The following is a 27,500-nucleotide window of genomic DNA, read 5'->3' as shown; positions in this document are numbered from 1 at the left end:
TCTCAATAATTGGCACTTTTTCGGTATAAAAAGTCGTAATTTCAAACTGCGAATACGTGTAGAGAGCCAGAATTTGGCTCCAAAATATGGTTCAAGGGTCGAATTTGGGATGTTTGGAATATTTCGAAAACTGCAGTCGGGTTTGGCCAAAATGTGACCCATCGCCGCTCTCATTATTGGCATATTTTCGGTATAAAAATTCGTAATTTCAAACTGCGAATACGTGCAAAAAGCCAGAATTTAGCCTCAAAATATGGCTCAAGTGTCGAATTTGGGATGTTTGGAAAATTTATAAAACTGCAAGGGGGTTTGGGCAAAAGGTGACCCATCGCCGCTATCAGAAATTGGCATATTTTCGGTACAAAAATTTCTTATTTCAAACTGCGAATACGTGCAGAGAGCCAGAACTTTGCTCCTAAATATGGCTCATGAGTAAAATTTGTGATGTTTGTGATATTTTGAAAACTGCAGGGGGGGAGGAGTATGGGTAAAATGTGACCCAACCCCGCTCTCAGTTATTGGCATATTTTCGGTAAAAAAAATCGTAATTTCAAACTCCGAATACGTGCAGAGAGAGAGAATTTGGGTCCAAAATATGGCTCAAGTGTCGAATTTGGGATGTTTGTGATATTTTGAAAACTGCGAGGGGGTTTGGGCAAAATGTGACCTATCGCCGCTCTCAGTAATTGGCATATTTTCGGTATAGAAAGTCGTAATTTCAAACGGAGAATGCGTGCTTAGAGCCTGAATTTGGCTCCAAAATATGGCTCAAGGGTCGAAATTGGGATGTTTGGGATTTTTTTAAAACTGCTAGAGTGGGTTTGGGCAAAATGTGACCCATCGCCGCTCTCAATAATTGGCACTTATTCGGTATAAAAAGTCGTAATTTCAAACTGCGAATACGTGTAGAGAGCCAGAATTTGGATCCAAAATATGGCCCAAGGGTCGAATTTGGGATGTTTGGGATATTTCGAAAACTGCAGTCGGGTTTGGCCAAAATGTGACCCATCGCCGCTCTCAGTAATTGGCATATTTTCGGTATAAAAAGTCGTAATTTCAAACTGCGAATACGTGCAAAAAGCCAGAATTTGGCCTCAACATATGGCTCAATGGTCGAATTTGGGATGTTTGGAAAATTTTTAAAACTGCAAGGGGGTTTGGGAAAAAGGTGACCCATCGCCACTTTCAGTAATTGGCATATTTTCAGTACAAAAAATCCTTATTTCAAACTGCGAATACGTGCAGAGAGCCAGAATTTTGCTCCTAAATATGGCTCATGAGTAAAATTTGTGATGTTTGGGATATTTTGAAAACTGCAGGGGGTGAGGAGTATGGGTAAAATGTGACCCATCGCCGCTCTCAGTTATTGGCATATTTGCGGTAAAAAAAATTGTAATTTCAAACTCCGAATACGTGCAGAGAGAGAGAATTTGGGTCCAAAATATGGCTCAGGGGTCGAATTTGGGATGTTTGTGATATTTTGAAAACTGCGAGGGGGTTTGGGCAAAATGTGACCCATCGCCGCTCTCAGTAATTGGCATATTTTCGGTATAGAAAGTCGTAATTTCAAACTGCGAATACGTGCCGAGAGCCAGAATTTGGCTCCAAAATATGGCTCAAGGGTCGAATTTGGGATGTTTGGGATATTTCGAAAATTGCAGTCGGGTTTGGGCAAAATGTGACCCATCGCCGCTCTCAGTAATTGGCATATTTTCGGTATAAAAATTCGTAATTTCAAACTGCGAATACGTGCAAAAAGCCAGAATTTGGCCCCAAAATATGGCTCAGAGGTCGAATTTGGGATGCTTGGAAAATTTTTTAAACTGCAAGGGGGTTTGGGCAAAAGGTGACCCATCGCCGCTTTTAGTAATTTGCATATTTTCGGTACAAAAAATCCTTATTTCAAACTGCGAATACGTGCAGAGAGCCAGAATTTTGCTCCTAAATATGGCTCATGAGTAAAATTTGTGATGTTTGGGATATTTTGAAAACTGCAGGGGGGGAGGAGTATGGGTAAAATGTGACCCATCGCCGCTCTCAGTAATTGGCATATTTTCGGTATAAAAAATTGTAATTTCAAACTCCGAATACATGCAGAGAGAGAGAATTTGGGTCCAAAATATGGTTCAAGTGTCTAATTTGGGATGTTTGTGATATTTTGAAAACTGCTAGAGTGGGTTTGGGCAAAATGTGACCCATCGCCGCTCTCAGTAATTGGCATATTTTCGGTATAGAAAGTCGTAATTTCAAACGGAGAATGCGTGCTGAGAGCCAGAATTTGGCTCCAAAATATGGCTCAAAGGTCGAATTTGGGATTTTTGGGATATTTTGAAAACTGCTAGAGTGGGTTTGGGCAAAATGTGACCAATCGTTGTTCTCAGTAATTTCGCATATTTTAGGTATAAATAGTCGTAATTTCAAACTGCGAATACGTGCTGAAAGCCAGAATTTGGCCTCAAAGTATGGTTCAAGGGTCGAATTTGGGATCTTTGGGATATTATGAAAACTGCAGTGGGGTTTGGGCCAAATGTGACCCATCGCAGCTCTCAGTAATTGGCATATTTTCGGTATAAATAGTCGTAATTTCATACTGCGATTACATGCAGGGAGCCAGAATTTGGCCCTAAAATATGGCTCGAGAGTTGAATTTAGGGTGTTTGGGATATTTCGAAAACTGCAGTCGGGTTTGGGCAAAATGTGACCCATCGCCGCTCTCAGTAATTGGCATATTTTCGGTTTAAAAAGTCGTAATTTAAAACAGCGAATACGTGCAGAAAACCAGAATTTGACTCCAAAATAAAGCTCATGCGTCGAATTTTGGATGTTTGGAATATTTTGAAAACTGCATGGAGGGGTTGGGTCAAAATGTGATCCATCGCCGATTTCAGTAATTGGCATATTTTCGGAATAAAAATTCGTAATTTCAAACTCCAAATACGTGCAAAGAGCCAGAATTTAACCCCAAAATATGGCTCAAGCGTCGAATTTGGGATGTTTGGGATATTTTCAAAAATGTAGGGAGGGTTTGAGCAAAATGTGATCCGTCGCTTCTTTCAGTAATTGGCATATTTTCGGTATAAAAAGTCGTAAATTCAAACTGCGAATACGTGCATAAAGCCAGAAATTGGCTCCAAAATATGGCTCAAGTGTCGCATTTGGGATATTTGGGGTATTTTGAAAATTGCAGGGGGGGGTTAGGTCAAAATGTGACCCATCGCCGCTCTCAGTAATTGGCTTATTTGCGGTATAAAGAGTCGAAATTTCAAACTGCGATAACGTGTAGAGATCTAGAATTTGGCTCCAAAATATGGCTCAAGGGCCGAATTTGGGATGTTTGGGATATTTTGAAAATTGCGAGGGGGTTTGGACAAAATGTGACCTATCGCCGCTCTCAGTAATTGGCATATTTTCGGTATTGAAAGTCGTAATTTTAAACGGAGAATACGTGCTGAGAACCAGAATTTGGCTCCAAAGAATGGCTTAAGGGTCGAATTTGGGATGTTTGGGATATTTTGAAAACTGCTAGGGTGGGTTTGGGCAAAATGTGACCCATCGCCGCTCTCAATAATTGGCACTTTTTCGGTATAAAAAGTCGTAATTTCAAACTGCGAATACGTGCAGAGAGCCAGAATTTGGCTCCAAAATATGGCTCAAGGGTCGAATTTGGGATGTTTGGGATATTTCGAAAACTGCAGTCGGGTTTGAGCAAAATGTGACCCATCGCCGCTCTTAGTAATTGGCATATTTTCAGGTATAAAAAGTCGTAATTTCAAACTGCGGATACGTGCAAAAAGCCAGAATTTGGCCGCAAAATATGGCTCAGTGGTCGAATTTGGGATGTTTGGAAAATTTTCAAAACTGCAAGGGGGTTTGGGCTAAAGGTGACCCATCGCCGCTTTCAGTAATTGTCATATTTTTGGTACAAAAAATCCTTATTTCAAACTGCGAATACGTGCAGAGAGCCAGAATTTGCTCCTACATATGGCTCAAGAGTAAAATTTGTGATGTTTGGGATATTTTGAAAACTGCAGGGGGGGGGGGAGGAGTATGGGTAAAATGTGACCCATCGCCGCTCTCAGTAATTGGCATATTTTCGGTATAACAAATCGTAATTTCAAACTCCGAATACGTGCATAGAGAGAGAATTTGGGTCCAAAATATGGCTCAAGTGTCGAATTTCGGATGTTTGTGATATTTTGAAAACTGCGAGGGGGTTTGGGCAAAATGTGACCCATCGCCGCTCTCAGTAATTGGCATATTTTCGGTATAGAAAGTCGTAATTTCAAACGGAGAATGCGTGCTGAGAGCCAGAATTTGGCTCCAAAATATGGCTCAAGGGTCGAATTTGGGATTTTGGGGATATTTTGAAAACTGCTAGAGTGGGTTTGGGCAAAATGTGACCCATCGCTGCTCTCAATAATTGGCACTTTTTCGGTATAAAAATTCGTAATTTCAAATTGCGAATACGTGCAGAGAGCCAAAATTTGGCTCCAAAATATGGCTCAAGGGTCGAATTTGGGATGTTTGGGATATTTCGAAAACTGCAGTCGGGTTTGGGCAAAATGTGACCCATCGTTGCTCTCAGTAATTTCGCATATTTTCGGTATAAAAAGTCGTAATTTCAAACTGCGAATACGTGCAGAGAGCCAGAATTTGGCTCCAAAATATGGCTCAAGTGTCGAATTTGGGATGTTTGGGATATTTTGAAAACTGCAAGGGGATTTAGGCAAAATGTGACCCATCGCCGGTCTCAGTAATCGGCATATTTTCGGTAAAAAAAAAGTCGTAATTTCAAACTCTGAATACGTGCAAAGAGCCAGAATTTAACCCCAAAATATGGCTCAAGCGTCGAATTTGGGATGTTTGGGATATTTTGAAAACTGCAGGGAGGGTTTGAGCAGAATGTAATCCATCGCTGCTTACAGTAATTGGCATATTTTCGGTATAAATGTCGTAAATTCAAACTGCGAATACGAGCATAAGCCAGAAATTGGCTCCAAAATATGGTTCAAGTGTCGAATTTGGGATGTTTGGGGTATTTTGAAAATTGCAGGGGGGGTTAGGTCAAAATGTGACCCATTGCCGCTCTCAGTAATTGGCTTATTTTCGGTATAAAGAGTCGTAATTTCAAACTGCGATAACGTGTAGAGATCCAGAATTTGGCTCGAAAAATATGGCTCAAGGGCCGAATTTGGGATGTTTGGGATATTTTGAAAACTGCTGTGGGGTTTTGGCAAAATGTAATCCATCGCCGCTCTCAATAATTGGCACTTTTTCGGTATAAAAAGTCGTTTATTCAAACTGCGAATACGTTCAGAGAGCCAGAATTTGGCTCCAAAATATGGCTCAAGGGTCGAATTTGGGATGTTTAGGATATTTCGAAAACAGCAGTCGGGTTTGAGCAAAATGTGACCCATCGCCGCTCTCAGTAATTGGCATATTTTCGGTATAAAAAGTCGTAATTTCAAACTGCGGATACGTGCAAAAAGCCAGAATTTGGCCCCAAAATATGGCTCAGAGGTCGGATTTGGAATGTTTGGAAAACTTTTAAAACTGCAAGGGGGTTTGGGCAAAAGGTGACCCAACGCCGCTTTCAGTAATTGGCATATTTTCGGTACAAAAAATCCTTATTTCAAACTGCGAATACGTGCAGAGAGCCAGAATTTTGCTCCAACATATAGCTCAAGTGTAAATTTTGTGATGTTTGGGATATTTTGAAAACTGCAGGGGGGGGGGGGGTTAGGTCAAAATGTGACCCATCGCCGCTCTCAGTAATTGGCTTATTTTCGGCATAAAGAGTCGTAATTTCAAACTGCGATAACGTGTAGAGATCCAGAATATGGCTCGAAAAATATGGCTCAAGGGCCGAATTTGGGATGTTTGGGATATTTTGAAAACTGCTAGGGTGGGTTTGGGCAAAATGTGACCCATCGCCGCTCTCAATAATTGGCACTTTTTAGGTATAAAAAGTCGTAATTTCAAACTGCGAATACGTGCAGAGGGCCAGAATTTGGCTCCAAAATATGGCTCAAGGGTCGAATTTGGGATGTTTGGGATATTTCGAAAACTGCAGTCGGGTTTGGGCAAAAGGTGACCCATCGCATCTTTCAGTAATTGGCCTATTTTCGGTTCAAAAAATTCTTATTTCAAACTGCGAATACGTGCAGAGAGCCAGAATTTTGCTCCTACATATGGCTCAAGCGTCGAATTTGTGATGTTTGGGATATTTTGAAAACGGCAGGGGGGGAGGAGTATGGGTAAAATGTGACCCATCGCCGCTCTCAGTAAGTGTCATATTTTCAGTATAAAAAATCGTAATTTCAAACTCCGAATACGTGCAGAGGGAGAGAATTTGGGTCCAAAATATGGCTCAAGTGTCGAATTTGGGATGTTAGTGATATTTTGAAAACTGCGAGGGGGTTTGGGCAAAATGTGACCCATCGCCGCTCTCAGTAATTGGCATATTTTCGGTATAGAAAGTCGTAATTTCAAACGGAGAATGCGTGCTGAGAGCCAGAATTTGGCTCCAAAATATGGCTCAAGGGTCGAATTTGGGATTTTTGGGTTATTTTGAAAACTGCTTGAGTGGGTTTGGGCAAAATGTGACCCATCGCCGCTCTCAATAATTGGCACTTATTCAGTATAAAAAGTCGTAATTTCAAACTGCGAATAGGTGCAGAGAGCCAGAATTTGGCTCCAAAATATGGCTCAATGGTCGAATTTGGGATATTTCGAAAACTGCAGTCAGGTTTGGGAAAAATGTGACCCATCGTTGCTCTCAGTAATTTCGCATATTTTCGGTATAAAAAGTCGTAATTTCAAACTGCGAATACGTGCAGAGAGCCAGAATTTGGCTCCAAAATATGGCTCAAGTGTCGAATTTGGGATGTTTGGGATATTTTGAAAACTGCAAGGGGTTTGGTCAAAATGTGACCCATCGCTTCTCTCAGTAATTGGCATATTTTCGGTATAAAAAGTTGTAATTTCAAACTGCAGTTACGTGCAGAGAGACAGAATTTGGTTGAAAAATATTGCTCAAGCGTCGAATTTGAGTTGTTTGGAATATTTTAAAACTGCAGGGGAGGGGGGTGCAAAATGTGACCCCATTGCTGCTCTCAGTAATTTGCATATTTTCGGTATAAAAATTCGTAATTTCAAAGTGCGAATACGTTCAGAGAGCCAGAATTTAGCTCCTAAATATGGCTCAAGGGTCTAATTTGTGATGTTTGGGATATTTTATAAACTGCAGGGGGGAGGGGTTTGGGTAAAATGTGACCCATCGCCGTTCTCAGTAATTGGCATATTTTCTGTATAAAAAGTCGTAATTTCAAACTTCGAATACGTTCAGAGAGCCAGAATTTGGCTCCAAAATATGGCTCAAATGTCGAATTTGGGATGTTTGGGATATTTTGAAATCTGCAGGGGGGTTTGGTCAAAATGTGACCCATCGCAGCTCTCAGTAATCGGCTTAATTTCGGTATAAAGAATCGTAATTTCAAACTGCGAATACGTGTAGAGAGCCAGAATTTGGCTCCAAAGTATGGCTCAAGGGTCGAATTTGGGATGTTTGGGATATTTTGAAAACTGCTGTGGGGTTTGGGCAAAATGTGACCTATCGTCGCTCTTAGTAATTGGCACTTTTTCGGTATAAAAAGTCGTAATTTCAAACTGCGAATACGTGCAGAGAGCCAGAATTTGGCTCCAAAATATGGCTCAAGGGTCGAATTTGGGATGTTTGGGATATTTTGAAAATTGCAGGGGTGGGTTTGGGCAAAATGTGACCCATCGCCGCTCTCAGTAATATGCACTTTTTCGGTATAAAAAGTCGTAATTTCAAACTGCGAATACCTGCAGAGAGCCAGAATTTGGCTCTAAAATATGGCTCAAGGGTCGAATTTGAGATGTTTGGGATATTATGAAAACTGCACGGGGTTTGGGCAAAATTTGACCTATCGCAGTCCTCAGTAATTGGCATATTTTTGGTATAAAAAGTCGTAATTTGAAACTGATATTACGTGCAGAGAGCCAGAATTTGGCTCCAAAATAAGGATCAAGGGTCGAACTTGGGATGTTTGGGATATTTTAAAAACTGCACAGGAGTTTGGGCAAAATGTGACCCATCGCCGCTCTCATTAATTGGCATATTTTCGTATAAAAAATTGTAATTTCAAACTGCGAATACGGTCAGAGAGTCAGAATTTGGCTACAAAATATGGCTCAAGCGTCAAATTTAGGATGTTTGGGATATTTTGAAAACTGCAGGGAGGGGTTGGGTCAAAATGTGATCCATCGTCGCTTTTTGTAATTGGCATATTTTCGGTATAAAAAGTCGTAATTTCAAACTGCGAATACGTGCAGAGAGCCAGAATTTGGCTCCAAAATATGGCTTAAGCGTCGAAATTGGGATGTTTGGGATGTTTTAAAAACTGCAGGGAGGGGTTGGGCAAAATGTGATCCATCGCCGCTCTCAGTAATTGGCTTATTTTCGGTATAAAAAGTCGTAAATTCAAACAGCGAATACGTGCAAAGAGCCAGAATTTGGCTCCAAAATATGGCTCAAGCGTCGAATTTGGGATGTTAGGAATATTGTGAAAACTGCTGGGGAAAGGGGGGGGGGACGTGGTTTGGTCACAATTTGACCCCATCGCTTTTCTCAGTAATTTGCATATTTTCGGCATAAAAAGTCGTAATTTCAAACTACAAATACGTGCAGAGAGCCCGAATTAGGCTCCAAAATATGGCTCAAGCGTCGAGTTTTGGATGTTTTGAATATTTTGAAAACTGCAGGGAGGGTTTGGGCAAAATGTGACCCATCGCCGCTCTCTTAGTAATTTGCATACTTTCGGTATAAAAACTCGTAATTTCAAACTAAGAATACGTGCAGAGAGCCAGAATTTGGCTCCAAAATATGGCTCAAGCGTCGAATTTGGGATGTTTGGAATATTTTGAACACCGCAGGCAGGGTTTGGGCAAAATGTGACCCATCGCCGCTCTCAGTAATTGGCATATTTTCGGTATAAAAAGTCGTAATTTCAAACTGCGAATACGTGCAGAGAGCCAGAATTTGGCTCCTAAATATGGCTCAAGGGTCGAATTTGTGATGTTTTATGATATTTTGAAAACTGCAGGGGGGAGGGGGAAGGGCAAAATGTGACCCATCGCCGCTCTCAGTAATTGGCATATTTTCGGTATAAAAAGTCGTAATTTCAAACTACGAATACGTGCAGAGAGAGAATTTGGGTCCAAAATATGGCTCAAGTGTCGAATTTGGGATGTTTGTGATATTTTGAAAACTGCAGTGGGGTTTGGGCAAAATATGATCCATCGCCACTTTCAGTAATTAGGATATTTTCGTAATAAAAAGTCTTAATTTCAAACTGCGAATACATGCAGAGAGCCCGAATTTGGCTCCAAAATATTGCTCAAGCGTCGATTTTGGGATGTTTGGGATGTTTTCAAAACTGCAGGGAGGGTTTGGGCAATATGTGACCCATCGCTGCTCTCAGTAATTGGCATATTTTCAGTATAAAAATCCTTAATTTCAAACTGCGAATACGTGTAGAGAGTCCAAATTTGGCTCCAAAATATGGCTCAAGCGTCGATTTTGGGATGTTTGGGATAATTTTGAAAACTGCAGGGAGGGGTTGGGTCAAAATGTGATCCATCGCCGCTTTCAGTAATTGGCATATTTTCGGTATAAAAATTCGTAATTTTAAACTGCGAATATGTGCAGAGAGCCTTAATTTGGCTCCAAAATTTGGCTCAAGCGTCGAATTTGGGATGTTTGGAATATTTTGAAAACTGTAGAAAGGTTTTGGGCAAAATGTGATCCATCGCCGTTTTCAGTATTTGGCATTTTTTTGGTATAAAAAGACGTAATTTCAAACTGCGAATACGTGCAGAGACCCAGAATTTGGCTCCAAAATATGGCTCAAGCGTCGAATTTGGGGTGTTTGGGATATTTTGAAAACTGCAGGGGGGGTTTGGGCAAAATGTGATCTATCGATGCTTTCAGTAATGTGCATATTTTCGGTATAAAAAGTCGTAATTTAAAACTGCGAATGCGTGCAGGAAGCCAGAACGTTGCTCCAAAATATTGCTCAAGGGTCTAATTTGGGATGTTTGGGATATTTTGAAAACTGCAGGGGGGGGGGGTTTGGGCAAAATCTGACCCCATCGCCGCTCTCAGTAATTGGCCTATTTTCGGTATCAAAAGTCGCAATTTCAAACTGCGAATACGTGCAGAAAGCCAGAATTTGGCTCAATTCAGTCAACCATTTGTACCTCGTTAAAATAGTGAGTAAGATTTTGATTAGGGGAGAATTTCATTTTTTTTTCATTTTCCAACGTTTCAGCCGGAATAGAGCGGTTTTACGTGTACATCTTCTCTCGATAATATAAACGGAAAATCATGAATATTTTAGATATTTCTATTGAAAACACATTGATTTTGATCATTTTTATTGGAAACAACATTTTCATTTGTCTTTTTAATGATAAAAATAACATAAAACCTTGCTCTATGATTTGAAGTAAAAATTTTTGTATATGGTAATATTGTGATTTTTTTCACGTTTTTTCATGTAATGTGATTTTAGGTAAGTATATTCGAATTTACTAATATTTCGACACTACTGCATTTTTTCTCTCGATATGTGATTTGCCTACAAATCTCAAAATTTCGCATAATACTGCTGTTTTGCAAGTTTTCATGCATCTTGTTTTGCACTAAAAATTATCAAATTTTACAATATTAGGACGCTTATCATCCTTTTTTCCTTTATGAAATATAAACCAAATATTAACGATTTAGGCAATATTTTGCTGTTTTTTACGTTTTTAGGCATTTTCGGTTTATTGTCATTAATTCATTATTTGTAAGATATATATGAGGCAAATGTGGGTACCGACCTGTGAGATTTATATTTATTTAATTTATATCAATTTATATAGAATTTATATTTACGTTAATTTATATATTTCGATAGCAATTTGTATGATGTTAACTGGACTGTATTTCTGCAATAATCTCACAAATTGATCCACTACACATTAGGTGGGGGGGTTTATATTGAATTTATATATATGCAGCCAATCAAACTACAGTATTAACTACACATTAGTACACATTGAGGAGGTTCCTTATCTTATTTGTACAGCAGGCCTTAGTCCACCAGATATAGGATGTAAATTTACCAAATTTTCCTCGTGTGATGTAGCTTCCATCACCTTGGTAACTGATACACAAAGCATGTTTCCTCGTCTTGACCTGTCAAAAGGGCGCTAGCTAAAAGCCAGAATCCTAATATAAGACAGTTATATCAGAGAAAACACTGTACAATGAACCATAAAGACCATGGCTTAATTACCTTTTGTATGAGGCGATTTTGCATTCTAACCGGTTCGCCCTTATCTACCTAACATTTAACTGGCCAGAAATGATTAGATAAACGGGTTTTGGCAGAACAATTTCCTTGTATTTGTTGACAGCGTGTTGATGATGGTACACCTTTGGTTTCCATAACACTTCGTCCAAGAGAAATTAATAGGAGCCGAATTTGCTCCCGTGCGCCTCTGGTCTAAGAACAATAACAATGGCTGACCACTCCCTCACACTGACGCCTCCCTCACTTTGTAGAGATGACAGTAACTGATAGAATGGTCACATTTACTCTATTTTAATATTGATAAATAAGTTAATTTTAATCAGATGTTTTATGATGGTAAAAGTCCAAAGACTAATGTATTTAAGAATAATTCCTGGCAGAATAGCTGGTGAATTTATAATAGTATGTGGCAATGATATCCCGTTTTCTTTAGACAGAAAGTTCCACTACAAGTTACGTTTTCTATGGGAAACTTGTGTATAGAATACAGCAGCAATATTATCTGCCTGCATGTAATATTATTAAATGGTGTCGGATTTTCCGACATAATTCTTCGGGGGGCTGCTCACGGGTCGAAGTCCTATTTAGAACAGACAAACACCAATACTCTTCCTTCGAATTATTACAATAATTTTATGTTAGTAGTTAGTAATCACACATTTGTGCGTCTGTTCATACAGGACGGATGTCCCGTACTCGAGTTGCAGGGGTTAGAAGTCTAATGCGATTTAATTTCCCTGTTTACTCTTGAAAGGCTAAATTTCAAGCCTAAATACATATTATTTAACCCAGAAGACTGAATGTGATCAAGTACTACAGTCAAGTATGATTCAGGGACTGCAGTGAGATCAGTGACATTAGATATAACTTGAAGCTTGTTCAGTTAACTGGTCACTGATATATATACACTGAGGCCCATGGAATACATCTTGATTAAATAATAAATGCATCAAAATCAGTCATCAGATTTATTGGGGTTTAATTTAGTTAATTGATTCAGAGGATTGAATAGCCCATCATTAAAGTAAAGTATGGTTCTGAGACTGCAGTGGGTTCAGTGACATTGGTCGCAGTGACTTGTAGCTGTTTAGGCTACTGTTCACTGATTTGCCACTGAGGCCTCATGAACTCATCTTCAGCTTTAAATGATGATATTAACATCAACCTCTGTTACTATAGTCAGCTGTAATCTCCTTAGTATAATGCTACTGGAGAAATATAATCAGCTGACAAATTTAGATTTTTACTGGTATTGTTTATCTGCAGCCATAGGTCTCCTCAGGCTTGATACTGGGCCTGAGAGTAATTTACCTCCTGCAGAATTTAACATGGTTATGCCCTGATATTTAGTAGGGCTACCGATGAATCGATGGCAATAGTCTGTCCCTACAAGGAGACCGAAGTCGGTGAGATATCAGACTTATTATTATCTGCCAATTTTATTCCTCTATTTCTTAGGAATTTGGCTGTTGCTCTCAAACCCTGAACTTGTAGGTCTACTGATATTTTGTCCACCACAATGGCTTGTACTCGACAGACGTACCTGCCTAAATGTACTGATGGTTGTACCACCTGGTAGACTTGAGGTCCTGCATCTGTTACAAACCCTGAGATATTGAATGACGTCTGGGCTACAGGCCTTAATTGTAGTTCATCTGCCAACTTTTAGTGACATATGTTTTCTGGGACCCTTGGTCAAACAACCCACGGGTATGGACCTTGGCCCTCTTATTCAGGATGGTAATTTGGGCAGTAGGCAAAGTTGTATTACCTTTAGACTTTGCCGATTGGACACTCTTTGTTTGTTGCACCTTGCAGTACTGTACTGTGGTGGGAATGCTATCTTCCACTTTGGGTCTTGAATACGTTAATTTCGTATGTTTGTACAGTGCTGCATGGTGCCTATCTCTTCTACACCTGTTGCAGGTGTTGAATTGGGTATCACAATAGTCTATGTTGTGTGACTTGAGACACCTTGCACATCTCCCCAATTCCTGGAGTTGCTTAATACGAGTGTCTCTGGTTGGATAATTAGCACAACAGTATGTTGAATGTTTCTTTTTGCAGAACATACATGTCCCCCAGCCTACTGCACGTTTGGAAGTTACCGGTTTGGGTGAACTAGTAACAGTAGGCTTGGAGGTTGCTGCTGCATTGTCAGATTTTCTCCAACTAGATGTGAGAGTACTTGGCTGATGTTTATTTGGGGTAGTTGTTTTACCCTTTAATTGACTATTATTTTTTATTTCTGAAGGCTTGCATGAGGCTTTAACTTCCTCATTTGTATGTCGTTTGTTTATGATGGAATGTAAGCCTTCAGTGATGTCCTGTACTGTCAGGATGGTGTTATGTTCTTGTGCGTATAATTCATCTAGTATATCGCTGGACAATTTTCGTTGAAGGACTACTTTGGTCATCCATTCACTAGTAGTTATATCAACCATAAGACTGAATGTTCTTAGTAGTGACTCAAACTCCATGCTGAAGGATTGTAATGAGTCAGCAGTCTGATCAGGTTGAGGTAAGTCCAGCAATTGCAGTACTAGATGTATGACAGTTTTCTCATTGCCAGCATTATCCATATTGGCTAGTTGATAAAGCCTTGTGGGGCTTGTAATGGGGCTGCTCATAATACTGAACAAGCACTGATGGTCGCCTAGGGTAAATTTCTGCACTCACTAGGCTGTAATCCTACCTCTACTAGAGGTTAGCACTTAAAATTAATGCACATTATGTATATACAATCACACACTAATGATTTGAGTGATAAACCAGTGTCATTGGAAGTACCTTTAGGTTAGCTCTTCTATATCACCCTAGGATGGTATAGACACTAATTAATCACTCAAAGGTGTAATGATCATAAGTAAATTATTATATATACAACTCAACTCGAGTTGATAACAATTATACCCAAAATAGGGTCTGCACCATTCATTAATGGTGCTAGGTTGTTCAATATAGTACAACTAGACTATGGTAATAATGGGACCAGGATGAACAATAAATAGTTCAACTAGTCAATTGTAATAGGGGACTAGGTTATCTATAAACACTAGTCAATGTATATCCTACCCTGTTGTGGGTTGGCAATTGGTAAATATTATATTGTGAACACTAGTGCAATATATATTAAATAATTCTCTACTTTGGAGAAATAATATACACAATTATTGATAATTGCCTCTATGAAACTTCTAATATTATCAAGAAGTATTAAATATTATTAGTGACCTCGCGAAATTAACTCCACAAAATTCGTGGATAATCTCTCGCGAAATTTAACACCACGAAATTCGTGAACACTCTTGCGAGGACACAGCCACTAATTTGGCTGGCTTCAATATAAGCGCTGTCACAGGATAAGAACCCACCAAATCTGTGGGTGACCCTGAAAGTGCTGATGAGGCTGAACTGAACTGAGGGAGGCTCTTGAGCTCGCTCGAGGCAACGCCGCCGTCTTTGACTGGCTTTGTATATATCACACTGAACTAGTATATTTAATGAATCCACTGGTTAACTGCTTCATCCGGTACTAAGATGACCAAATAATCTGTCATCCGACTCGAAGATGACCAATAATATGGGTTCAAAGGACCAAATAATCCGGTTCCGAAGGTCCAAATAATGTGGGAACCGACCTGTGAGATTACTATTTATTTAATTTATATGATTTTATATAGAATTTATATTTGCAATAATTTATATATTTCGATAGCAATTTGTATGATAAGTGGACTGTATTTCTGCAATAATCTCACAAATTGATCCACTACACATTAGGTGGGGGGGGTTTATATTGAATTTATATATATGCAGCCAATCAAACTACAGTATTAACTACACATTAGTACACATTGAGGAGGTTCCTTATCTTATTTGTACAGCAGGCCTTAGTCCACTAGATATAACTAGGATGTAGACACCAAATTTTCCTCGTGTGAGGTAACTTCCATCACCTTGGTAACTGATACACAAAGCATGCTTCCTCGTCTTGACCTGTCAAAAGGGCGCTAGCTAAAAGCCAGAATCCTAATATATGACAGTTATATCAGAGAAAACACTGTACAATGAACCATAAAGATCAAGGCTTAATTACCTTTTGTATGAGGCGATTTTGCATTCTAACCGGTTCGCCCTTATCTACCTAACATTTAACTGGCCAGAAATGATTAGATAAACGGGTTTTGGCAGAACAATTTCCTTGTATTTGTTGACAGCGTGTTGATGATGGTACACCTTTGGTTTCCATAACACTTCGTCCAAGAGAAATTAACAGGAGCCGAATTTGCTCCCGTGCGCCTCTGGTCTAAGAACAATAACAATGGCTGACCACTCCCTCACACTGATGCCTCCCTCACTTTGTAGAGATGACAGTAACTGATAGAATGGTCACATTTACTCTATTTTAATATTGATAATTAAGTTAATTTTAATCAGATGTTTTATGATGGTAAAAGTCCAAAGACTAATGTATTTAAAAATAATTCCCAGCAGAATAGCTGAATTTATAATAGTATGTGGCAATGATATTCCGTTTTCTATAGACGGAAAGTTCCACTACAAGTTACAATTTCTATGGGTAACTTGTGTATACAATACAGCAGCAATATTATCTGCCTGCATGAAATATTATTGAATGGTGTCGGATTTTCCGACAGCAAACACGTAAATGATTGCAAAATAACCTTAGATACTTTATTTCAGTCAACCATTTGTACCACTTTAAAATAGGGAATACGATTTTGATTAGGCTAGAAATTCCGATTTTTTTGCATATATCAACGTTTCAGCCGGAATAGAGCGGTTTTACATGTACATCTTCTCTCGGTAATATAAACGGAAAATCATGAATATTTTAGTTAATTCTATTGAAAACGCATTGATTTTGTTCATTTGTATTGGAAGCAACATTTTCTATTTCCTTTTTAATGATCAAAATAACATGAAACCTCGCTCTATGATTTGAAGTAAAAATTCTTGTATATGGTAATATAGTGACTTTTTTCACGTTTTTCATGTAGTGTAATTTTAAGGGAAATATATTCGAATATTCTAATATTTCGACACCACTGCATGTTTTCTCTCGATATGTGATTTTGCTTACAATTCTCACAATTTTGAAGAATACTGCTCTGTTTACAAGTTTTCATGCATCTTTTTTTGTACTAAATTTCATCGAATTTAACAATATTTTGACGTTTATCTTACCTATGTCCATTATGAAATATACACCAAACATCAACGATTTCAGCAATATTTTGCCGTTTTTCACGTTGTTACGCATTTTCGGTTTAGTGTCATTAATTCATTATATACGATATATACCATGCAAACGTGTAATTGATTGCCAATTAACCTTAAATGCTTTATTTTCACTCAACCATATGTACCTCGTTAAAACAGTGAATAAAATTTTGATTAGGGGAGAAATTCAGTTTTTTTCCATATGTCTACGTTTTAGCCGGAATAGAGTGGTTTTATGTGTACATCTTCTCACGGTAATATAAACGAAAAATCAGGAATTTTTAGTTAATTCTATTTAAAACACATTGATTTTGATCATTTGTATTGGAAACAACATTTTCATTTGCCTTTTTAATGATCAAAATAACATGAAACCTCGGTCTATGATTTGAAGTAAAAAATTTCGTATAAGGTAATATAGTGACTTTTTCAGTTTTTTTTTTATGTTATGTGATTTTAGGTAAATATATTCGAACTTACTAATATATCGACACAAATTAACCTTAAATTCTTCATTATCAGTCAACCATTTGTACCACTTTAAAATAGTGAGTAAGATTTTGATTAGGGGAGAAATTCAGTTTTTTTTTTTTTTTTTTGCATATTTCAACATTTAGAGCGGTTTTACATGTACATCTTCTCTCGGTAATATAAACGGGAAATCAGGAACCTTTTAGTTCATTTTATTGAAAACACATTGATTTTGATCATTTGAAACAACATTTTCATTTGCCTTTTTAATGATCAAAATAACATAAAACCTCTCTCTATGGTTTAAAGTGAAAATTCTCGTATATGGGAATATAGTGACTTTTTTTTACGTTTTTTCATGTAATGGGATTTTAGGTAAATATATTCGCATATACTAATATTTCGTAACTACTGCATGTTTTCTCTCAATGTGTGATTTGCCTACAAATCTCAAAATTTCGATTAATACTGCTCTGTTTTGCAAGTTTTCATGCATCTTTTTTTGCACTAAAAATTGTTGAATTTAACAATATTTTGACGTTTATCATCCTTTATTCCTATAAGAAACATATATCAAATATCAACGATTTTGGCGATATTTTGCCGTTTTTTACATTTTTAGGCATTTTCGGTTTATTGTCATTAATTCTTTAAATATACGATAAATATGATGCAAACGCATAATTGATTGCAAAATAACCTGAAATGCTTTATTTTCAGTCAACCATTTGTAGCTCGTTAAAACAGTGAGTAAGATTTTGATTAGGGGAGAAATTCAGTTTTTTTGCACATTTCAACGTTTCAGCCGGAATAGAGCGGTTTTACGTGTACATCTTCTCTCGGTAATATATACGGAAAATCAGGAACATTTTAGTTAATTCCATTGAAAACACATTGATTTTGATCATTTGTATTGGAAACAAAATTTTTATTTGCCTTTTTCATAATCAAAATAACATGAAACCTCGCTCTATGATTTGTAGTAAGTATTTTCGTATATAGTAATATAGTGACTTTTTCACGTTTTTTCATGTTATGTGATTTTAGGTAAATATATTCGAATTTACTAATATTTCGACATAAATTACCTTAAATTCTTGGTTTTCAGTCAAAAAATTTGTACCACTTTAAAATAGTGAGTAAGATTTTGATTAGGGGAGAAATTCAGTTTTTTTGCACATTTCAACGTTTCAGCCGGAATAGAGTGGTTTTACGTGTACATCTTCTCTCAGTAATATAAACGGATAATCAGGAATATTTTTGTTAATTCTATTGAAAACACATTGATTTTGTTCATTTGTATTGGAAACAACATTTTCTATTGCCTTTTTAATGATCAAAATAACATGAAACCTCGCTCTATGATTTGAAGTAAAAATTCTCGTAATGGTAATATAATGACTTTTTTCACGTTTTTCATGTAGTGTAATTTGAGGGAAATATATTCGAATTTTCTAATATTTCGACACCACTGCATGTTTTCTCTTGATATGTGATTTTGCTTACAATTCTCAAAATTTCGCATAATACTGCACTGTTTTGCAAGTTTTCATGCATCTTTTTTTGTACTAAATTTCATCGAATTTAACAATATTTTGATGCTTATTTTACCTATGACTATTATGAAATATACATCAAACATCAACGATTTCAGCAATATTTTGCCGTTTTTCACATTGTTACGCATTTTCGGTTTAGTGTCATTAATTCATTATATACGATATATACCATGCAAACGCGTAATTGATTGCCAATTAACCTTAAATGCTTTATTTTCACTCAACCATATGTACCTCGTTAAAATAGTGAATAAAATTTTGATTAGGGGAGAAATTCAGTTTTTTTTCCATATTTCTACGTTTTAGCCGGAATAGAGTGGTTTTACGTGTACATCTTCTCACAGTAATATAAACGGAAAATCAGGAATTTTTAGTTAATGCTATTTAAAACACATTGATTTTGATCATTTGTATTGGAAACAACATTTTCATTTACCTTTTTAATGATCAAAATAACATGAAACCTCACTCTATGATTTGAAGTAAAAAATTTCGTATAAGGTAATATAGTGACTTTTTCATTTTTTTTTCATGTTATGTGATTTTAGGTAAATATATTCGAATTTACTAACATATCGACACAAATTGACCTTAAATTCTTCATTATCAATCAACAATTTGTACCACTTTAAAATAGTGAGTAAGATTTTGATCAGGGGAGAAATTCAGTTTTTTTTTTTTTTTTTTGCATATTTCAACATTTAGAGCGGTTTTACGTGTACATCTTCTCTCGGTAATATAAACGGGAAATCAGAAGCATTTTAGTTCATTTTATTGAAAACACATTGATTTTGATCATTTGAAACAACATTTTCATTTGCCTTTTTAATGATCAAAATAACATAAAACCTCGCTCTATCATTTAAAGTGAAAATTCTCGTATATGGGAATATAGTGACTTTTTTTACGTTTTTTCATGTAATGGGATTTTAGGTAAATATATTCGAATATACTAATATTTCGTAACTACTGCATGTTTTCTCTCAATATGTGATTTGCCTACAAATCTCAAAATTTCGATTAATACTGCTCTGTTTTGCAAGTTTTCATGCATCTTATTTTGCACTAAAAAAACTGTCGAATTTAACAATATTTTGACGTCTTTATTCCTATATGAAAAATGAACCAAATATCAACGATTTTGGCGATATTTTGCCGTTTTTTACGTTTTTAGGCATTTTCGGTTTATTGTCATTAATTCATTAAATATACGATAAATATGATGCAAACGCATAATTGATTGCAAAATAACCTGAAATTCTTTATTTTCAGTCAACCATTTGTACCTCGTTAAAACAGTGAGTAAGATTTTGATTAGGGGAGAAATTCAGTTGTTTTGCACATTTCAACGTTTCAGCCGGAATAGAGCGGTTTTACGTGTACATCTTCTCTCGGTAATATATACGGAAAATCAGGAACATTTTAGTTAATTCCATTGAAAACACATTGATTTTGATCATTTGTATTGGAAACAACATTTTCATTTGCCTTTTTAATGATAAAAATAACATAAAACCTTGCTCTATGACTTGAAGTAAAAATTTTCGTATATGGTAATATAGTGATTTTTTTCACGTTTTTTCATGTAATGTGATTTTAGGTAAATATATTCGAATTTACAAATATTTCGACACTACTGCACTTTTTCTGTCGATATGTGATTTGCCTACAAATCTAAAAATTTCGCATAATACTGCTGTTTTGCAAGTTTTCATCTTGTTTTCCACTAAAAATTACCAAATTTAACAATATTTAGACGCTCTTATCCTTTTTTCTTTTATGAAATATAAACCAAATTCCAACGATTTAGGCAATATTTTGCTGTTTTTTACGTTTTTAGGCATTTTCGGTTTATTGTCAATAGTTCATTATTTAGACGATATATATGATGCAAACGCGTAAATGATTGCAAAATAACCTTAGATACTTTATTTTCAGTCAACCATTTGTACCACTTTAAAATAGGGAATACGATTTTGATTAGGGGAGAAATTCAGTTTTTTTTTTTTTTTGCATATTTCAAAGTTTAGAGCGGTTTTACGTGTGTACATCTTCTCTCAGTAATATAAATCGACAGTCAGGAATATTTTAGTTAATTCTAATGAAAACACATTGATTTTGTTCATTTGTATTGGAAACAACATTTTCTATTGCCTTATTAATGATCAAAATAACATGAAACCTCGCTCTATGATTTGAAGTAAAAATTCTTGTATATGGTAATATAGTGACTTTTTTCACGTTTTCATGTAGTGTAATTTGAGGGAAATATATTTGAATTTTCTAATATTTCGACACCACTGCATGTTTTCTCTTGATATGTGATTTTGCCTACAATTCTCAAAATTTCGCATAATACTGAGCTGTTTTGCAAGTTTTCATGCATTTTGTTTTGCACTAAACATTATCGAATTTAACAATATTTTGACGTTTATCATCCTTTTTTCCTTAATGAAAAATTTAATAAATATTCTATAAATATGATGCACACGTGTAATTGATTTCAAAATAACCTGAAATGTTTTTTTTTCAGTCAACCATTTGTACCTCGTTAAAACAGTGATTAAGATTTTGATTAGGGGAAAATTCAGTGTACATTTCAGTGTTTTACAGTGTAAAATTCAGTATTTTGCACATTTCAACGTTTCAGCCGGAATAGAGTGGTTTTACGTGTACATCTTCTCTCGGTAATATATACGGAAAATCAGGAATAATATAGATATTTCTATTGAAAACACATTGATTTTTATCATTTGTATTGGAAACAACATTTTCATTTGCCTTTTCAATGATCAATATAAAATGAAACCTCGCTCTATGATTTGAAGCAAAAATTCTCGTATTTGGCAATTTAGTGACTTTTTTCATATTTTTTTCATGTAATGTAATTTGCGGTAAATATATTCAAATTTACTAATATTTCGACACTACTGCATGTTTTCACTCAATATGTATTTCTCCCGAATTTCGCTCAAAATTTCGCAAAATACTGCTCTGTTATGCAAGTTTTCATGCATTTTGTTTTGCTCCAAAAATCATCGATTTTAGCATTATTTTGACGTTTATCATCCTATTTTCCTTTATGAAATATCAAGCAAATATCAACGATTTATTAATATTTTTCCATTTTTCCACGTTTTTAAGCATTTTCGGTTTATTGTCATTAATTCATTAAATATACGATAAAGTTGATGCAAACATGTTCTTTCCAATACAAATGATAAAAGTCAATGTGTTTTCATTAGAATTAACTAAAATATTCCTGATTTTCCTTTTTTTATTACCAAAAGAAGCAGTACACGTAGAAGCTCTCTAATCCGACTAAAACGTCGAAATATACAATAAAACAGAATTTCTGTCTTAATCAATTCCTTACTTTAACGAGGTACAAATGGTTTATTGAAAATAAAATATTTAATGTTTATTTGCAAACAATTATGTGTTTGCATCACATCTATCGTATATATAATGAATTACTGACAATAAACTGAAAATGAATAAATACGTGGAAAAACGGCAAAATATTTCCTAAATCGTTGATATTTGGTTTATATCTTTTGAAGGAAAAAACGATGATAAACGTCAAAATATTGCTAAATTCGATGATTTTTAATTCAAAACAAAATGCATGAAAACTTGCAAAAAAAACGCAATATTATGAGAAATTCTGAGACTTGTAGGCCAAATCATATATTGAGAGAAAACATGCAGAAGTATCGAAATATTAGTAAATTCGAATATTTTTAGCTAAAATCACTCTACATGAAAAACGTGAAAAAAGTCACTATATTACTTAATTCGAGGATTTTTACTACAAATCTTAGAGCAAGGTTTCGTGTTATTTTGATCATTTAAAAGGCATATGAAAATGTTGTTTCCAATACAAATAATATAAATCAAGGTGTTTTCATTAGAATTAACGAAAATGTTTCTGGTTTTCTCTTTATATTACCAAAAGATGAAGTACACATAAAACCTCGCTTATCTTGCTGATACGTCGATATATGCACAACAAACAGAATTTCTCTCCTAATCAATTTCTTACTCACTACTTTAACGAGGTACAAATGGTTGATTGAAAATAAAATATTTAAGTTTAATTTGTAATCGATTACGTGTTTGCATCGCATTTATCGTATATATAAAGAATTATTGACAATAAACCGAAAATGAATAAAAATTTGTAAAAACGGCAAAATATTGCCTAAATCTTTTATATTTGGTATCTTTTATATTTATATCTCATGAAGGAAAAAAGGATGATAAACGACAAAATATTGCTAAATACTGTGATTTTTAGTTCAAAACAAAATGCATGAAAACTTTCAAGAAAACGCAAAATTATGCAAAATTCTGAGATTTGTACACTAAATCATATATCGAGAGAAAACATGCAGAAGTATCGAAATATTAGAAAAATCAAATATTTTGGATACATACCTTATATCCATTACTATACATTATACATTACCTACATTACATTATATACATTACATATTGGATACATACCTTATATACATTAGTTAGATACATACATACATACATACATACATACATACATACATACATACATACATACATACATACATACATACATACATACATACATACATACATACATATATACATACATACATACATACATACATACATACATACATACATACATACATACATACATACATACATACATACATACATACATACATACACACATACATACATACACGACTGCCAAGTTGCTGAAACTGTCATTATTATGACAAGGATCACTCATATTGGATACACACACACACACACACATACATTCATACATGCATACATACATACATACATACATACATACATACATACATACATACATACATACATACATACATACATACATACATACATACATACATACATACACACATGCATACATACATACACACACACATACATTCATACATGCATACATACATACATACATACATACATACATACATACATACATACATACATACATACATACATACATACATACATACATACATACACACATGCATACATACATACACACATACATATATACATACATACATACATACATACATACATACATACATACATACATACATACATACATACATACATACATACATACATACATACATACATACACACATGCATACATACATACATACATACATACATACATACATACATACATACATACATACATACATACATACATACATACATACATACATACATACATACATACATACATACATACATACATACATACATACATACATACATACATACATACATACATACATACATACATACATACATACATACATACATACATACATACATACATACATACATACATACATACATACCTACATACATACATACATACATACATACATACATACATACATACATACATACATACATACATACATACATACATACCTACATACATACTTACATACATACATACATACATACATACATACATACATACATACATACATACATACATACATACATACATACATACATACATACATACATACATACATACACGACTGCCAAATTGCTGAAACTGTCACTATTATGACAAGGATCACTCATATTGGACACACAAACAGATAATTTCACGTCCATAAGTCACTCCAATTACACGTATGTACACACACACACAGACGACATATTTCAGTGAGTGTGGCCCATAGTATACATTAATACTCACATCATGCCGGCCCATTCACTATTAATGTGTGTGTACATATTCATTCACACATATGTTAATGTGTCTCTTCCTTATAAAATATATACAAACATACACACACACACACACACACACACACACACACACACACACACACACACACACACACACACACACACACACACACACACACACACACACACACACACACACACACACACACACACACACACACACACACACACACACACACACACACACACTGACCCACGGAGACTGCCCAAATATGAATACCATCAGCAGCACCAGTTGGTGTTCCCAGGCAGGTCACCCATCCACGTACTAACCAAAGTCAACGTTGCTTAACTTGGCTGATGTGGTGAGAAGCAGTGTTCTCAAGGTGGTAGTAAGGCCGTTGCTATTAAATACAAGTGGTAACCAATCACATGTCAGTGAGTGAGTCAAGATATTGGTAACTGCAGTGGACGATACTCACACATACCAGCCAATTCTTCATTAATGATAGTGCTTATAGCAACTGTTTAGTCAAACCAACAACAAATGGAGTGTTGCTCCTAAATGGAAATGTTGGGATGCTATTGATCTCGCACAAATTGCATACAAATGCCACCCACTTACCGGCAATTAAAGAACCTAAGCAAACCTCTTCAAAGCATAAATAGCCTTGGCATAAATTCAAATAATTTTGAAGCATAAATGGCCAAATCTTATGTCTTGGATATGCTCTCTTAGGCTTCATTTAGTCAATACATGTAATATCACTGAGTCGGGGGACAGGCAGTTTATATATACACATGTTAGGCTTATAACACCTACCCCACAAGGTCCAACAAGTGACTGAGTCGCTCACTCACTCACTCACTCACCAGGATGCAAGTAGCTCACTAAGTCCTGGATGCCTATTTACTGCTAGGTGAATAGAGGCATTGTGTGAAAGGAACGCTACCAACAATTACAACCCTGTCCGACCTAAAACTAACCAGAACTGCCTAATGGAGTTTATGACTTTATTATTTATAACGTATAGGTTTAAAAAGGTTTTATTGGGAGGAACACTTGTTAAGGAACAAGTTATCTTTTATTACATATAGTTTATCTTTTCTTTAATATAGTTTATTTTTTATAATAATTTTCTTTAATATAGTTTATTTTTTATAATAATTTTCTTTAATATAGTTTATATTAAAGTTATAAAGGTTTATAAACTAATGGTTGGTTAAGTTAGGCTAGGTTTGTTAGATTGATTAAACCTAATGTTACCCTAACCTAACAACAGAAAATAAACCACGAAATTAACATGTAATTAATTGCAAATTCACATTAGATACTTTATTTCAATCAACCATTTATACCTCGTTAAAATAGCGAGTAAGATATTGACTAACAGATAAATCCTGTTTTTATTGCATATTTCGACGTTTCAGACAGATTAGATCGGTTTTACGTATACATCTTATTTCGTTAATATAAACGGAAAATCGGGAACATTTTAGTTAATTCAGATGAAAACATATTGTTTTTTATCGTTTCTACTGGAAATTACATTTTCATATGCCGTTTTAATGACGTAAATAACATGAAACCCTGTTCTATGATTTGAAGTAAAAATGCTCGATTATGGTAATATAGTGAATTATTTCCAGTTTTTCATGTTAGGTGATTTAATGTAATAATATTCGAAAATACTAATATTTCGATACTACATCATGTTTTCTCACTACATGTTATTTCGTCTACAAATCTCAGAATTTCGCATAATATTGCCATTTTAAGCAACTTTTGTTCAATTTTGTTAAGTCCTAAAAATCATCGAATTTAGCAATAGTTTGACTTTTATCGTCCTTTATTCCTTTATGTGATTTGAACCAAATACACGAGATTTAGGCAATATTTGGCTGTTTTTTCACGTTTTAAATAATTTTTAGTTTATTGTTATTAAGTCATTATATATACGATAAAATGATTCAAACACGTAATTAAGTGTAAATTCACATAATATACTTTACTTTCAATCAACCATTTGTACTTCGTTAAAATAGCGAATAAGATATTGATTCGGAGAGAAATCCTTTTTTCATTGCATATTTCGACGTTTCAGATGGATTAGAGCGGGTTTTCGTGCATATATTGTTTCGGGTATATAAATTTAAAATCAGGAACATTTTAGTTAATTCTGATGAAAACACATTGTTTATTATCGTTGTACTGGAAACAACATTTTCATATGCCTTTTTAATGATCTACATAACACAAAACCACGCACTATAATTTGTAGTAAAATTCCTCGAATTTGGTAATACAATTATTTTTTTCCCGTTTTTCATAATGTGTGATTTAAAGTAATAGTATTCGAATTTACTAATATTTTAATACTACTACATGTTTTCTCACGATATGTGATTTGGTTTTCAAATTTCAGAATTTCGCTTAATATTGCGATTTTAATCAAGTTGTCTTCCATTTTGTTTTGTACTAAAAATCATTGAATTTAGTCATATTTTGACGTTTATCATCCTATTTTGCTTTATGTGAATTGAACCAAATAATTTACGCAATATTTTGCCGTTTTTCCAAGATTTTAAGAATTTTCAGTTTAGTGTTATTAATTCATTATTATACGATAAATATGAGGCAAGCACGTCACTAATTGCAAATTCACAATAAATACTTTATTTTCAATCAACCATTTGTACCTCGTTAAAATAGCGAGTAAGATACTGATTAGGAGAGAAATCCTGTTTGTATTGCATATTTCGACGTTTCAGCCTGATTAGAGCGGTTTTACGTGTACATCTTATTACGATAATATAAACGGAAAATCAGGAACATTTTAGTTAATTCTAATGAAATTTATCGTTTGTACCGGAAACAACATCTTCATATGCCTTTTTAATGATCTAAAATAACAAGAAACCTAGCTCTATGATTTAAAGTAAAAATGCTCGAAATTCTAATAAAATCACATTGCTTTTTAGCGTTTGTACTGGAAACAACATTTTCATATATCTAAATAACACGGAACGTCGCACAATGATTTGAATTAAAAATCCTCGAATTTGGTAATATAGTCACTTTTTTCACGTTTTTTAT

This window comes from Procambarus clarkii, chromosome 67 (genome assembly GCF_040958095.1).
Source record: "Procambarus clarkii isolate CNS0578487 chromosome 67, FALCON_Pclarkii_2.0, whole genome shotgun sequence".
Lineage (NCBI taxonomy): Eukaryota > Metazoa > Arthropoda > Malacostraca > Decapoda > Cambaridae > Procambarus > Procambarus clarkii.
This window is presented reverse-complemented; position numbering follows the sequence as displayed.